The sequence below is a fragment of the Odocoileus virginianus genome, chromosome 24 (genome assembly GCF_023699985.2).
Source record: "Odocoileus virginianus isolate 20LAN1187 ecotype Illinois chromosome 24, Ovbor_1.2, whole genome shotgun sequence".
In the NCBI taxonomy this organism is placed as follows: Eukaryota; Metazoa; Chordata; class Mammalia; order Artiodactyla; family Cervidae; genus Odocoileus; species Odocoileus virginianus.
Window position 1 is genome coordinate 40617575 of NC_069697.1, and position 17663 is coordinate 40635237.

General features: G+C 38.1%; 2 pseudogenes; one reads left to right on the forward strand and one right to left on the reverse strand.

Annotated features, from left to right (window-relative positions):
* Nucleotides 1-10068: 10068 nt before the first annotated feature.
* LOC110148166 (lysozyme C, milk isozyme-like) lies at nucleotides 10069-15201 on the reverse strand (annotated as a pseudogene).
* Nucleotides 15202-17558: 2357 nt separating this feature from the next.
* Nucleotides 17559-17663, forward strand: LOC139030978 (U5 spliceosomal RNA; annotated as a pseudogene).

Sequence of the window (17663 nt, forward strand, 5' to 3'; positions counted from 1 at the left end):
AAATCTGAACTGAGTTTTAAAGAATAAGAAAGAAATTGGATGAAGTAGACATAGCAGGCCTTGGAAATAGTACAGAAAGATTTGGGAGACAACAAGGACTGCCTGAGTGTAACAGGTAGTTTTAAATCTAGTCAGGAAGACCTGATTTTAACTCATTTGTCAGAGGATTGCATTCACTACATATATGGATTTTTGCTGTTTGATTTAGTCACTACACTTTATTTTCAACAAATCAGAAGATTCTAAAGGGTACCATATATTGGAAGAACTGGGTTAAATAGCAATGAAATCCTAGGGGAAAACATTTAAAAACTTCTTTTAGCCTATTTTAGTTTTCTGCTTCTGTAGATTAAATGCTTACATACATATATATGTATGTATATATGTGTATATGTTTATAAATATATATAAAAGTTTCAGATTTCCAAATGAAGCCTCAATCTACAGTAAATCAAAGAAGAATTGTTATTTTTGCAATGTTAATGTAACTTACAATGTAACTGGACTGTAAGGCTTTTTAAGAAGAGATACAACTCTGTATGTTGGTTAAGAGTCTAGACTCTATATGGATTTAAATCCTGGCTCTGCTGAGTAACTTGAGGCAAGATATCAAATCTCTCTATGCAAAATGGGGCTGACAGTACCTTCCTCCAAGGGTTGTTAAAGGTATTCAACAAGTTAAGGAATGTAAAAGCACTTATTTAGTACAGGTAAGCTCTCATTAAGCATTCCCTATCACTTTAGTTATTCCTTGTGAAGCAATTTCAAATAAACCTAGATAATTGGTGCTTAAGTAGATTTCCACAGGTCTACCAATAAAAATACCTTTACAGACTTTTAATGTTGCTTTATAATGAGCAATCTGCATCCTGACTATTGCTCTATCTAAAAATATTACAATGTTTTCAGAACCTAAGTTCTGAGGACTGCCCAGGAGTCCTGGCTCTATCATTAACTCGTGTTAACATCTACAGGCTTCTGATCAACCTAAGCCTCAGTTTCCTTTGCTAAATGGATAACCTAATAAAATTATTATAGATGTAAATGAGTTTATACATGTACAGATTTAGATGATGCCAAACAGTAAGCACTCAATAAATCTGATATTATTATCAAATATTGAGTATAATGCTTTCATACAGGCAAAAGTGCACCTATCTTTTTTAGACCATTAGTTAACATTCCCAAATTGCTTTCCCAAAAGGTCTACTCAAAAAAAAATCAGGCAAAAGTGCACCTATCTTTTTTAGACCGTTAATTAACATTCCCAAATTGCTTTCCCAAAAGGTCTACTCACAAACAATTCATGAGAACACAGGTTTCACCACATCCTTAACCAGCACAACTATGAAACATTTCTTTGCTTATCTGATACAAATATAACCACCCATTATTATCTGTTTTGCATTTTAAGAATTACTAGCAAGGTCAAGTACTATCCCTTTCTATTTACTAGCCAGCTCTTCTTTCATTTGTCTGTCCATGTCTTTTGTCCATTTATCAACTGCAGTTTAAAACTTGATTCTATTTTTTTTATTTTTTGTTTTAAAGATATTAATCCTTTCTCATATTTTCTACAAATTTCTTTCTTTCTTTTTTTTTTTGTCCTTTTGAAATGTGTAAGTTATACATATCTTGCAAAAATTTTTTCTGGTCTTTCTTTCAATATAATTTCTTCTAACACCTCAAATTTAGAAAGTCTGCCCCAGCCACGACAGATAATCATTTCTCTAACTTTTTTTTAACAGGTTAATAGATTTTAAAGAAACATTTAGGGACTCCCCTAGCAGTTCATTGGTTAAAACTGCATTTCCAATGCACAGGGCATGGGTTTGATCCCTGGTTGAGGAAGAAGATCTTGTATGCCATGTGGTATGGCAAAAAAACCAAGAAAACCCAGAACAATTAACTATCATTAATAAAACTGGAATTTGTTTTGGTAAGTGCTATGAAGCACAGTCTAAATGAAGTTTTCCTCCCAAAAGTTATCAGTTTTGCCAATAGCATTTACAGAATTACTTTTTTGTTCCTTATGAACAGTAGTGTTTCCCAATCTTAAATTTAAGTAGCTAACCAAGGATTGCCAAATAACAGAAATGCCTCTGGTATGAAAGATATAATCCAAAGTAAACAAACAAGGAAACAAAGAGAAGTCAACTGAAACCAAAAACAACCAAAGTGTTATTATTTTGATGCTGTGGGCTGTGCTTAGTCGCTCAGTCATGTCCAACTCTGTGACTCACATGGACTGTAGCCCACCAGGCTCCCCTGTCCATGGAGATTCTCCAGGCAAGAATACTGGACTGGGTTGCCATGCACTCCTCCAGGGGATCTTCCCAGCCCAAGGATCGAACCCAGGTCTCCCACATTGCAGGCAGATTCTTTACTATCCAGGCCACCAGGGAAGCCCAAGAATACTGGAGTGGGTAGCCTATCCCTTCTCCAGGGGATCGTCCTGACTCAGGAATCAAACTGGGGTCTCCTGCATTGCAGGTGGATTCTTTACCAGCTGAGTTCCCAGGGAAGACCTTATTATTACTATATCCAAAATATAGTAAATGTAGACTGTATTAATACTGTATACAAAATAAGAAATAGCAAACATGATGCAAGGAGAAAAGAATATTCAAAAATGAAAAGGAGATGTTAGAAATTAAAACTATGATAACAGAAATGAAAAAAAAAACTCAGAGCAAGGTTAGACTAATGACATTCTAGCTGCCTCTGAAGACCTGAGAGGAGATTTAAATGGAAGACGTAGATAGCAGTAGGGATTGCAAGGTACAAACTAGCATGTATAAAATACACTGAGACTTCCTTGGCCAGTAGTTAGGACTCATCATTTCTACTGCAGGGTGCATGTGTTTGATCCCTGCTTTGGGAACTAAAATCTTACAAGCTATGCAGCACAGTCCAAAACAAACAAGTTACAAGGATATATTGCACCATACAGGGAATATACCCAATATTTTATAATAACTAAATAAAATATAACCTATGAAAATGTGAATCACTATGCCGTACACCTCAAACTTAGTAATATTGTACATGAACCATACTTCAATAAAGAAAAAAGAGACCTGGAGTTTGGGAGTTGAACTAATGATAGATACAAATAAAGGTAAGCCAATATAACAATTATGCAGTTACTGGCTCTAGGGAAAATAAAATCTTGCATAAGAGAAGAAAGTAATTGTATTTATGGCTATGCAAATACTGAGTATTGATCTTAAAAAGATACGTAATTTCATTGGAAGGATGGGTTTTACGGAAAGGTGCCATGTGTGATGACATATAGGAGGAGGAAATAGAACTTCCACTGTGGGAACCAACATCAGGAACAATACAAGCCTGATACATAAAACCATGGGAGAAAATGTAGAATTCTTTTTTTGTTTTTTTGGGACATGTCTCAGAGCTTCTGAGATCTCAGTTCCCAGACCAGGGATTGAATCCAGGCAATGGCACTGAAGGTACAGACCTAACAGGTAGGCTACCAGGGGACGTCCTAGGATTCTGTTTTAAATTAATTAAATTATTTATTGGCTGCGCTGGGTCTTTGTGCTGCGCAGGGGCTTTCTCTGGTTGCAGCAAGCAGGGACTAGAGTCCAGTTGTGCTCAGGCTTCTCATTTCAGTGGCTGCTCTTGTTGGAGAGCTTGGGCTCTAGGGCACGTGGGCTTCAGTGGTTACAGCCCAGGGCTCTGTAGTTGTGGTGCCTGCTGCCTAGGATTCCTAAAATTAAGTTTAAAAAGTAGAACACTGCTGCATGTGAAGAGGGAAAAATGGGGAGTTACATAAAAATCTTGTAGAAGTATCTGTCTGCAAACATTAACTTATAACCTCATAAAATTTTTAAATGATTTAAAATATAATTTGTTTAATATACATATATTTAACTGAAAACACTGTATCTATGTATGATATTAGTCACTCATGATTATAACTTTTAGTAATTCCCTTTGTGCCTGCTAAGTCGCTTCAGTCATATCTGACTCTGTGTTGCTATGGACTCTAGCCCACCAGCCACCTCTAATCATGAGATTCTCTGGGTAGGATACTGGAGTAGGTTGCCATGCTCTCCTCCAGGGGATCTTCCCAATCCAGTGACTGAACCTGCATCTTTTACGTCTCCTGCACTGGCAGACAGATTCACCTGGGAAGCCCTTTAGCAACTTATAAAAAAATATTTTTCAAGTCTCTTAAATACAAGTCATTGGGAAAGACTCTGATGCTGGGAACGACTGAAGGCGGGAGAAGGGGATGACAGAGGATGAGGTGGTTGGATGGCATCACTGACACGATGGACATGAGTTTGAGTAGGCTCCAGGAATTGGTGATGGACAGGGAAGCCTGGCATTCTGCAATCCGTGGGGTTGCAAAGAGTCAGACATGACTGAGTGACTGAACTGAACTGAACTGAACTGAAATACAAGAGGAAGAAATGTGCTCAGAGCTCAACTATAATTAGTGCCACACGAAAGCCCAGTTTTAATCTGGAATATCACTCTGCATTTCAAGTAATATCCTGATGTGAAACTAAGCAACATCAGAATTGAGTTTCTTTTAAAAATGATGAAACTTTCATATTGGTTTTTACTTTGTTCTCTAAATAAGAGTGAGAATTTGGTTTGGGAACTTGATTGTATTAAAATAACAGGTATAAGTTAAGACATGACATTTATCAAAAATACTAAGCAAAATCTCCAAGAAGAATTGCTTTCTCTCTTAAGCCAACTTTTGCTAATCTCTGGTTGTGTCTGCAGTCATTCATTGTTGTGGGTCAGTCCTGGTGCTTCTCAGATATTTCTTATCTCTGCATCTGAGCTCTTATTCTTCAAGCCTCTCTCCCCTACCTTGACTCATTCTTTGTGCACCTCTGGATATCCTGATATGAATGAACCCACATTCTTTCCTGTTGATTCATATCAAAATGGCTCCAGAATCCCGAAATCTGAGGATGCACCTAAGTTGGGCCCCTCTGCTGTCCTCCAGGGAACCGGTCACGTAGATTTGAGACCTGACCTTTGGAGCTGCAGAAGCTGCTGTTATTAGAATTATGTGAGATTGGAGAGTAAGAAAACTCTCAGAATGCCCAGCGTGGGGGAATATACTAAATCATCAGGGAGAGTCATTCAAGCAGCTGGTTTTTATTGAGCATGTATCATGTTGCAGGCACTGTTCTAGGTATTGGGAATATGGGCATAAACAAGAGGAAAAACTTTCTGCCCTCCTTGCTGTAAAAACAGTGTCCCAGTCATGGTATGTCAGGGATGAAACGCAGTAAAGACGTCCCAGTGTGGAAGAAGGGGTGACCGCCTGAGGGGTATCAAAGCCTGAATGGAGACCATCTATTCCATTGTGTGGCACTGTTGGGAGACTGGTTACATACAGGCAAACTGATCAGGATACGCTTTAAGAATTTTAAGAAAAATGGGTACCTGCTTTCTGACAGTATTACAAGGAAGTTATTAACATAAAAGAAAAGAAAAGAAAATCTACAATTAACCTTGTGGTATGGCATTGGCATTGGAGGTATTCTATGAACTCAATTTGAGTAGACAAAATTAGGCAAATACATACATCCCCTAGCTCTTTCCTTTGATGGGGTATAGGAACAGTGCCACTCTAGTGCCCAGAATTGGTTTTTTAAATACCGTTATCCACTGTGAGGGCTAAGAGCTTTTGGAGAAATAGCTGTTTTTAGGCTAAAGCAGGAAGAGAACAAGGTGAGCATTAGAACAACTTGTGCCAGAAAACAAGAAAGTGCCCAGAGAACGATGCGGTCATGCAAAGATGACACAGAAGCTAGCTTGCAGAGGCTCTCTGAAAGGAGAAAATTAAGGAACAATATGAACATCAAAATAAATGATAGCAATGGATTTGATTCATTATAATTGGAATAAAGTAGGAAGCCAGGGGTCAATACTGATATAATAAGTACATGTAAAAACTGACATTTTGATGAGGAAGAAAATTGCTCAAATTTCTCCGAGGTCAAAGTACCTCATCCTCTCCCGAGGACCTCACAGTGGAGGTGACTTGCAGACATCACCTTAATCAAATGATCATGTGAACATCACCCTTAACAGAACATTTCAAAACTGCATGTCACCTGAAACACACAATGAGACACAATGAGAAGTGCACAATATCACATCTGTGGCATCCTTGCCAAAGATGCATAACCTAATCTACTCCAGAGAATATCAGAAAAACCTTAGGCCATTTGACACCATCAGTGGTTGAGGTCATCAAAAGGATTAAAGTCACAAAAGTCATGGGAAGCATGAAGTGATCTAGACTGAAGGAAACTGGAAAACTGCCGGGAGCCAACACATGAGATCCTACCCATGACAAGGTCATGAGGGAGAAAACCTGACAGGCAAGGTAGATCAGGTTTTCAGGGATTTCGAAAAGCTGCCCCCGGCACTCACCTTAAAGATGATATCTGTCTTTCTGATGCTTGCTTCAATAGACTACTCCCTAATTTCTGTGACACAGGCAGAAGGCCTTCCCCCATCTCTTCTCAAATAAGAATCAATTTAGAACTTTAATCTATAAGTTTCCCGGGTGGTGGTATTTTATGAGATTATCCAGGGTGAAAGGAGTGTTTTAATTTAAATTCCTTTGCTGGTATTTTAGTTTGTTTAGCAAATGCATTTATGCCCTTGGTACTAATATGCATGATTGCTTATAATACCCTAATCATAAAATAGCATAAAGAACCTGATTATATAAAAGCCCTAATAGACATAGAGCCTTTTTGAGGGGTGAAGGAGTCCTATTAGAAAACATAAGAAAAATTATTCTAAAGGTGGTTATTGGGTTGACGTTTGCTTTCTGTGTTTTGCTTGCTGTGTTTTTGCTTTTAATGTGCTAAGGTTGTGTTTTAGAAACCATTGTTAATATAGTTAAAGATCTAGAGAAATAAGAGCTTAGCCCTAGTGTGGTAACAATGAGATGGTTGCTAATTGTCACCCAGGAGTGCTAGGCAGAGGCTGCCTCACCAAAGTCGCAGAGTCAGTGTGGGGTAAACGTCTTAGATAAACGCAACTGACAACTTCTGCAGAAGGATTAATTTTTATATTAACAAGGTTATACTTCTACTCTATACTGTTGCCCTATGAGACTGCTACCTTTCAGTTAAGGTCATCATAGAAACAGAAAATAGGTTTACATTCACCTGATTTGCATAAAATGTTAATAGGCCCCAAGGCCGGAAGATAGTATACAAGACTCTCATAAACAAAGAAGTATGCAGAAAACACCCTGGTTTCGTGAGGGACAAGCTGATGTAATGTTAAACTATCTTCCCCTTAGAAATGTACTAACTTAGGGTATAAAAGCTACGGTAAAATATAAAGCATTGCCAGACCCTGCAAACACCCCCGTCTGGTCACTCTCTCTCTCTCTCTCTCTCTCTCTCTCTCTCTCTCGCCGTTCATCCTGAGACTTGGCCCTATCTAGGCTGGTCTCACGTCTCTCTCTCTCGCCGTTCATCCTGAGACTTGGCCCTATCTAGGCTGGTCTCACGTCTCTCTCTCTCGCCGAAGCTGTTCATCCTGAGGGTACCCCCTGGATCCTGCCGACGCTGGACCCCGACAGAAAACATAACAACCACATATGACATGTGATTCTGCATTAAACCTTTTAATTAAGGGTTTATGGAACAATCGATGAAGTTGCATAGATCAGATGACTAGGCGGTCTTAATTTTGCCAGTGTTCACCTCATGATTTGGATGGTGTTTGGACGGTCTGCAGGAGTTAAACTCCGAAGGGTTCGGAGCCACGGCACCGTGTTGACAGTATATTCTCAAACTGTTCAGAAAACATAAAAGGTTGTATTGTATTTGCAAATTTGGGGAAAGATTGAGATTATTTCAGTCTCTTTAAAAAGTGGGGAAAACTCTATTCTTTTGAAAGTTATATTTCATCAAAAAGAATAAATAAAAGAATCAGTAAAACGTGTATCAAATGGTTACAGGTTTGAGCCCTGGGACACTCCAGCACTTAAAAATCAGTCAGCAGAGAAACAGCCAGCCAAGAAAGGCTGAGTAGGAACCATCAATGAGACAATATAAAGGAGGAGAGCTGAGGAAGAAAGAGTTTTCAGAAATAGGAAGTGGTTTGCTCTGTGAAATGCTACTGAGAGATCAAGTAGATTGAACAGAAATCAGGTGATCAGTAGAACTGGCCCCAGTGCATGCTGGGAGGAGTCGTGTTTGAGCGTTTTCAGCTGAGTGAGGACAGCAGTCAGATTAAGAAGAAGTGAAAACACAAAGGGAGGTGAGGACGTGGAGTGGGTGAATACAGATATCTCATCCCAGAAGTGTTACTGGAAAAGGGAGCAGAGAATGATGCTGTGGTTGGAGGGTTATGTAGCGCCCACGGAGAGTTCTGTGTAACAAGCAAGGTTACCGGGGCAGTATGGTGATGGACTGCATGTGGGGACGCTGCCATCGGCAGGGGCAGAGGCCCTTCATCCTAGTAATAAAGGGGAAGGAAGGGAAGGTGGGCCCAGGGAAAGACGTGAACTCTGTTATGGTGGCCGGGAGGGTCAAAATGTGTATGAGTTGCTTCTGTTCTGTCGGTGTAAAATGAGGTTAGATCATCTAGTGAGTGCAGGTGCAGAAGGCCAGTGGTGTGTGCTGGGACTTTGAAAAGAGAGAAGTAAATAGTGACAGAAAAAGAAAAGAAAAAGAAAATAGTGACCGTCACTTTGGAGAGTGGGGACACCAACACAGAAGGATTGCAGAGAAGTGACTAAGATGACTAGGCAGACTTGAGGGCCCATTTAAATCTATGTTCATGAATCTAAGGTGAGGGGTATGCCTTGGTGGTTCCATGGTTAGGCCCTAGAGAAGGAAATGGCAACCCACTCCAGTATTCTTGCCTGGAGAATTCCATGGACGTAGGAGTTTGGCGGGCTATAGTCCATGGGGTTGCAAAGAGTGGACCAGACAGAGTGACTAATACAAACACCCATGGTTAGGACTCCGTGCTTTCACTCTTCAGGGGGTGGGTTCAACTCCTGGTTGAGGAACTGAGATCCCAGAGGCTGTACAGTGCGGCCAAAAAAGTTTTTCTTTTTAATTAAGTGAGATATGTCAGCATGCTATGGATTTCTCTAGCAATATCCAGCTGTTCCAGTACAGGTGAGGATGTAGGAAATAATAAGTGTCAGATCATTATTTCCCAAATATATGCATATGTATTTCTTCAGAAACATTAAATGGCTCTAAACAAAGACAAGACAAGGTATGAGTTGCAAAGCTTTTAATGAAAAAAGGAATTATTTTAAAGCATACATAAAGTCACATCTGTTTAATAGCAATTTATTCAATGCTTGCAAACTCATCTGCCTCTGAATTTAGTCATAATGCATGAATTTAAGCTAATAAGACTAAGGAAAATCAACGGCTCATCTAATCCTTCTTTATATTCCTTCAGGATCAGCAAGATGCATAAATGAGTTCTTCACAAAGGCTAAAATAGGCTGATGTATAAATTGTGAGTTTATTTTTAAAAGCTGTGTAAATGCAACATTTCTACTAAAACATTTAAACCAAAGGCCGCACTGTTGAAGACAAAATTCTTAATTTGAGCTGTTTTCATTTTTAGCCATTTGACATTCTGTTCCTTTTGACTGAACAGATGAAGATTCACATGCCTACACAGGTGGGACTTTGCCTAAGATCAATTTGTTTAAAGATATTCTTCTGTTATATTTTTGTTGAATACTGGAGCATACTTGTATCATTCAAAATTAAGTCTGGGTTATTTCTTTGACTAAGAACTGAATGTACTAGAGATACATTTGATAATGAAGATCTTAGACAAATATTCACCAGCATTAGTTCTGTTAGCAAGCTGAAAAATATTGTAGACCTAATATCAAACAATAAACATGTGAGGTAAACATCAAGCCTCTTAGAAGAAAGACTGCATGCTCCTGCTTCTATGAAAACATTATTTGTTTGAAGAGTGGTAGTGTAACCTTTTACCCAACTATTGCTTCCTTAATATCAAAAAGAGACAAAATGAGCTGAAGTGAAAACTCCACTGTTACACTCTGCAACCCTGAACATAACTCCTGAAATCTTGGTTTTGACACTTGTTTCTCCACGCCACCCTGAAGAATAAGATGAAACATATGGTAAGAAGCCTGAAACATATCTTCATTGTCTTATAGGTACTTCAAGTCCTTTGAGAGAACAAAATAGTTTACCAATAGGAAATACAAGTTATAGACAGTTGCAAGTATTGCTGTTTAACTGGAGATATGTATACTGAGGACTTCACATCTCCCCCAAGCCTTCACTAGGGCACAGAATGCTGAGCACAAATGTTGAGTTTTGTGCAGTCCACACCAGCTCTGCCAAATGCAGTCCACATTTACTTCATCCAAAACTAATTTCAAGATATAACAAGGTATTAGTACTGTGTGGAGAATCTTAAAGCCTCTGGAAATTCCCTAAAAAAAAATGAGTAGTAAAAGAGTAAGATTCTGAATCTGGTAAAATATTGTTTCAATGTAATACACTGTTTAGCATCAATCTCAAGCTGCAGTTTTACCCTGGTCTTTGGGAATATTCCCTCACTTCTCTCATCACAGCAGGATGAATCAGTTCTCCTCTTTCATGCTTAACACACACTGTGCTCTATAACAGGAACTAAAGACGAATAAGATTAGTCTTGATCTAAAGACTAATCTACACAGTGTTGTAGGTCCGTTATATTTCAAACACAAACGTACAAAGAAATTCATAGAAGAGTGGTCAGATTTGTGCTTAGCTAGAGTGGGGCTTGAGGGCGGGGTGAGGGGTGAGGACCTGGACAAAGGCAGTGGAAGGTACTACAGACTTCCAGGTATAAGATAATAGCAGGGATGTGATGTACAACAGACCTTCCCTGGTGGCCCAGTGGCAGAAGATTGTGGCTGCAGTCCTTGAGACACGAGTTTGATCCCTGGGTCGGGAAGACCCGCTGGAGGAGGAAATGGCAACCTACTCCAGTGTTCCTGCCTAGGAAATCCCAAGCATAGAGGAGCCCGGTGGGCTACAGTCCATGGGGTCCTAAAAGAACTAGACACGGCTTAGCCACTAAACAACCACAACAATACAATACACAACATGATAAATATAATTAACACTGCTATATGTTATATGTATATAAAGGATGTTGAGAGTAAATTTTAAGACTTTTCATCCCACACAGAATTTTTTTCTTCTATTTCTCTAACTTTGTATCCGTATGAGTTAATCAATGTTTACTAAACTTATTGTGATAATTATTTCATGATGACTATAAATCAAATCAGTATGCTGTACACCCTAAACTTTTACACTGCTTTATGTCAATTACATCTCAGTAAAACTGGAAAGGGGAAAGAAACCATACCATGCTCTAACACCTTGTGGATCTCTGACATCCCTCTTTGCACTTCCTACAGCTTGAGTGATGTCCTCTTTCAGCAAAGCTGAAAAAGAAGTGGTGAAAAAGAAAACAATCTTCATGGAAATTTCAGTTTAAGTTTAGGTTCAGTCAACTTTCTCTTAGGCCGAGGAAAGAACAACTAATATTATTTTTTAAGAGTCCGTGTATCTGCAAATGTTGGAGGAAAACTCTTTCTTCATTCCATCCCCTTTGGTATGAAATAAAGCATTCTGTTTCTCATTTACCAAAGTCATTTTATGTTCAGGAACTATTAACTAATGTGATACAAGGGACTCTTTACTAGGCAGTGTAAAAACAAAACGAACAAGCAGAAACAGTCTAGCAGTTTTTTACTCAGCAATTCTCCTAATGGAAATTTATCCTAAAGAAATCATGGTATGTACCCAAAGACGTGTGTAGAAAATGTTTCATAGCAGTTAATATAAAAGGAGAAAATGGAAACAGCCCAAGTGCTTAACAGTAAGAGATAGACTGAGGGACTCTCTGGCGGCCCAGTGGTTAAGAGTGCACTTTCCAGAGCCGGGGATGCTGCTTCAATCCCTGGTGGGGGAAGGAAGATGTCAAATGCTGCAGGGCAACTAAGCCTACACATCCCAACCAGAGAGAAGCCTGCGTGGGGCAATGAAGATCCTGCCTGTGGCAACCAAGACTTCACATGGCCAAAAATAGGCAAAAAAATGTTAAAAAAGAAGTGGATTGATAAATTATAGAATATCTACACAGTACAAGTCTATTCATCTTAAAAAGTAATAAAGATGGGTATTTGTTAACAAAAATAGCCTTGTGTAATAAAGAGCAAATTGTGAAGCTGTAAATTTAGTACAATTTCTTCTATGTTGAAACCCATTGCTTACATGTTCATATGTGGATACAAATGTGCATAATATAGCTTTAATTCATTTACATGAGTGATGTAGATTCTGAAAGAAGACACAGATACCAAAAGTTACCAGTGTTCGTGCATCTCTTGGTAGTAAGAATTTCTATTCAGTGATCACAGGTTATTCTATAATGTAAAATATTTGTATAAAATAAATTAACTGGATACAAAATCATATTCTAAAGACTGATCTTTTTATTAGGATTTTGAATATTTAAAAAAATAACTATCAGTTTTGCAATATTTCTTCAATATTTCATGCACTAAAGATTCATATGTTGTCTCTACTTTAAAAGGAACTCAATAGAATATTTTTTTCACCCCAATTACACAAATCTGTAAATTAGCTTGTTAGAATGATTATCCTTATATAGGCACTGGATTTTTTGAAGATGCAAACCAAAGAATTTAGAAATGAAATGTCACAATGTTTCTAAATCAGTTTAAAATCACTCAGCAAACAATCCCATATATATGATATACATAAAAGAAGCAAATATGACAAAATGTGAATAACTGTAAAACTATACAATGAGCAAAGTGTTTATTATGCTAATGTTTCTAATTTTCCAAATATTTAAAGCATTTCACAATATAAAGTAAAAGTTACATTTTAAAAAGACCACACATATTCCTCTTTTTTGGTTAACCACTAATACTTTTGTTTTTCAATAAAGGAGGGTACATTGGAAAAAAACCAAATTCCCACACAACCAAATTATCCCTAAACCTCCACAAACAAGGCAAGTAGGAGGAATGGGATTGTTCTTTACAAAGCACCAACAAGTCCAGTTATGATGAAGTGATAGGTCACTCCAGAAACTTTTGTATGTTAGCAAACAGCAAACTTTTATGATACCAGCTCTTTAATTTCTTACTTGAGGAATTATGAAGAGCAAAGTAAAGAGCTTCTAGAAGTTAAGATGGAGTTGTTTTAGGTCCCTGATGAGCCCTTCAAGAGCTTTTTATTTCTATTGACTCTTGACCTAAAGGATCATTCCAGTTTTCCCCTAAGATGTTTACAGAAAAACCTGAACGGACTTTTTGGATAACCCAACAGGTATAGCCAGAGGGGTCCTGTGCCATCATTCCACATTATCTTGTCTTACCGCTGCAGGTAAACGACAGGCGTTAATTGCTTTTGGGGTTTTGCCATCATTACACCATCAGTGGCTATTGATTTGAAATATCCCATAATCAGTGTTTTTGTCTCCATGAGTGTAGTTTGTAGCACGTATGTTGTAATTGCTTTCCCATCTGGCCAAACACATCCCTGAAAAAAATAGTAATAAACAGCAACATGACATAACTTATACGTCACAGCATAATTAGTTCTATTTAATTCTACTTTACTAACAACTTGTTTTATAAGTATAAAGATGTATTTTACTTGTAAAAGATTTTAACACTTTCGTGTTAAAGGGCCCTTAAAAGAATGCTTTTGTTAGCAAAACATTTGTTAATACTAATGAAACAAGTAACATATTTTCAAAAGTATTAAAATAGATGTTTCTTCCATTGCTATTATCTTTCCCCTGCTCCCATCCCTCACGTAAGACTCAGCCTAGAATAGAAAAATCGACAGAGTTGAGTGGATTCAGTCATTGGCGGCATATGTGTGAGGTAAGTCTCTTCAGTCATGTCCGACTCTTTGCAACGCCATGGACTGTAGCCCGCCAGGCTCTCCGTCCATGGGATTTTCCACACAAGAATACTGGAGTGGGTAGCCATGTCCTCCTCTCAACCTAGGTCTTGAACCCACGTCTCTTGAGTCTCCTGCATCAGCAGATGGTTTCTTTTTACTGAGCCATCTGGAAATCCCAATTAGTGGCATATACATATGCTAATGGAAAAATACTTTTATTAGGGAAAAACATTCTTAAGTATTTTTTTCTGGGCGAAAAAATAATTTCTTATGATGCTTAAAGTTGAATTTGGATATCAAATTAGAATACTGAAAAGAGTCATAGAATAGGAAAGACTATGTTATCCATCCATCCTTCTAGCCAGTTACTCATTCATTTAAAAATAGTTATGGAGGAGAAATGTCTGAATTCAATCTGAAAAATACAGTGATGACTGACAAATATGGACTCAAATACAGAGTCACTTTTCCTTCGGACACATCTTGAATTTTGTGGAAGAAAATGAAAAATAATTCATCAACTAGAGTCAGAATAATAAAATGTCATTTCATACTGCATTTCATGGGTCCTTATATAGATATTGATTGAGGGGAAATAGGTTCCTTTTGCCCCTGTTTTAAGAGTTCAATGAAATTTTTTAAAAACTTTGCTCAACGTCATGGTAGGGGGATTAAAAATGAGAAAAATACTGCCTCACTCAGGCTTGCAGAACTCAAGTTCCAAACTGGAAATGGCTAGAGTCAAATACCCAGGGCTTGACAGACATATCTCAGGTGCTGAAATATATCTTATAGTCAGCCTCCATATGCCAGCTGGCAAATTCAGTGGCTCTAGAGGAGTATAGCGGTACCTGGCATGCTTAGAAAGGTATAGAATTTGACCCTCCCATGCCTCATTCCTTCACCTGGTATATCCGATTCTAAAGGAACCATTGATGTTTTAACCACTGTGAATGCACAAAACCTCAAAGAAATAAGGAAAGTCTATTACACAACATCTCTTTCTTATTATTCATCCTCTATTAGTATCTGTTCCACACCTGGCTACCTGTTTGGAAGGAGGAAGAAGAGTTAACTTACAGTTCACCAGGCTGACGCCCTTAGAGCCATCTAATCCAAGTCTTTTCAGAGTTCTGGCAAGCTCACACCTCTGAAATTTCTTGCCCTGAACAGTGACAGAAAGGAGGAGAAGGCCCAGAAAAAGGAGAGCCTTCATGTTGACTGACAAGCCAGATATCCAGGCTGCACTTGGTATTTAACATCTTTTCACTTCCCTCTTCTCTGACTAGTTTGGGGGCTCCACCCTCGTGACATGTGGAAAGCAGGGCCTGCGTTTTGGTCCACTGACCAAACTTTTCTTCCTTCTGTTTAAAGGAATATACTGATATCCTAAGTATTAGCCAGCATGAAAATAATAAAATGATAAAATGGGATTGCTTAATGACCTTGCAGGAAGAACTGGGACTAGCACTATAGCCCAAAGAAGAACTTCCTCCTATTTTATTACAAATTTGAGTAACTATAAAGAAAAAGATTACTGAATGAATATTTTATCCAACTGAAAATGAACTCTAATATTTCATTAATTTTTTTTCATTAAATTTCTTTATGTGCTTTCACTCTGTTGTCTTCTTTTTCACTTAAAATTATTTTATATATATTTTCCACAGAACAACATGACATCCTGCCCAGTGTTCTGATAGGCATGTAGCGCCACTCCATGTTGTTCAACCAGATTCCTCTACTAACTTTTTTGGTGTCTATTGTAAATTCTTAATTTATAAATCAATGTTTTACTATGATAAGTAAGCTCATGAGAACAACATTCCTAACTCCTTTCTGACAATACCTTACTTTACATTTCCATGTTAGAACATAAAGGGTCATTGCAAAGCAAAAGAACTTAACAGTAAAACTTACAGAAGGATAACCATATATGCCACCCAAAAATCTTCCCCTTTGGCACAAGGATTATTTTGAGCTGAGGCAATTGAAAAGAAGCAAATCCAGGAAAAATTCTCCACCCTTCTCCTAATTTCCTGAAAGCAGAACATAAATTTGTGCAGATATTAATAACCAACAACCCTTGACTCTCATCAGCCCCAAGACAGCACCAGAGGACCCAACAAAACAACCTTTACTGAGTAGCTAGCATCTTCCATTAGTTTTAAATGTATTTATTATCATCCCACAATCTGCCAGCCTTGAAGCCTAGCATTCTTTTCCTGTCTTGTTGCTATTCTAAAAGTATGTTGTTCTTTGGTCAAGATAATCTGTAAGTCTAAGTTCTAGCCACGTTTTTGAGTTATGCCTACTAGTATTTCTCATAAGTATATATGAGATGTACATGTTAATGAACTTGTTTACTTTTCTCTTGCTAATCTTTTGTTACAGAGACCCAAACAAAAACTCTAAAATGGTGAAAGGAAACATGTTTCTTCCTGTACAGTTTCTAGTGATGAGGATGGACAGGGAAAGGCTAGAACACTCCTCTCTCCTCAAACTGCAGTTGAGATATGGGATAATCAACAACAGACCAGCAGAAGGTAAGGATTGTTACCATGTCCGTCTCCCAGCTCTCTGTAGTGCACTCAAGAGAGGATAAAAATTTCTCCTTCTCTGTTCCTTTCCAAATTCACGCTGGCAAGAGAAAAACATTTGTGAAAATAGATCTTTAATCATGCCTCTTGTTCATTTGTTTTTGGTCATCAGCACCTACTGATTCCTAGCCTCCCAGAAAGAGTCATGGTTTCCTTTGTCTCTCTCATTTGTCATAAGAATGAAAAACGTTCAAACAAGAATCTCATAGTCTTGTTTCATGTACTGAGAACTTTTGTAACCAGTGAGAACATTCCTTCTCATTTTTGCCACTTGAGGGATGCAGGTTGTCTGTCAGGCTTGCCTCAGTAACTAGTTAGGACCCTAAGACATGAAGTAACAGGCAATATTTTCTTTGTCTAACTAACTACGCTGGGTCTCAGGGAAGTTTGTCTTTATAAAGACATTATAAGGGGCCTATATTGCTTCTACAAGATTAAGAGGGGGAAGATCAGAGAACAAATGTCAAGAACTGCAGATGGCGCACTGCAAGTATAAAACTTATGTAAATATTGATAGCCTGGAAACTGCTTTGACAGAAGTCCGGGAAATGTACAGAAAGGCTTGATTTATTGTCCGTCACTCTGTAAGCAGACCCCACCAGGTCCAGACCTTTGTGTATTTGGGGACGGCACTTCACACACAAAAAATATTGAATTAATCTACAGGCTATTAAAGAAAATAAAAAAGATGATAGTACTTACCCTAGATTTCTGATAACAGGCAAATATGTTCCTGACTTCCTTCTTAGATAAAAGTTAAGATTCTTAGTCCCTTGGAGATACTGATCTTATCATATCTTTGAAATAGAGCATCCATATGGTTGGCTAAAGCACCCTTGGGACTGGGGAAAAAACCAAACAAAAAGAGAGAGAGATTTTAAAAAGCAAACTGCTACTTGATATTTCCGTAACTTCCGTAACTGCCACAAATTTTATCCACAGCCCCCATAAGGTTATCTATTAAAGGCAAGTAACATTCTCTTTCTCTTCCTATCATATAAATCTTTCACCTTTTACTAAAAATTTCTGTGGAGAAGAATAATTCTGAGTTCAAGAGGGAGATGATACATGTATAATT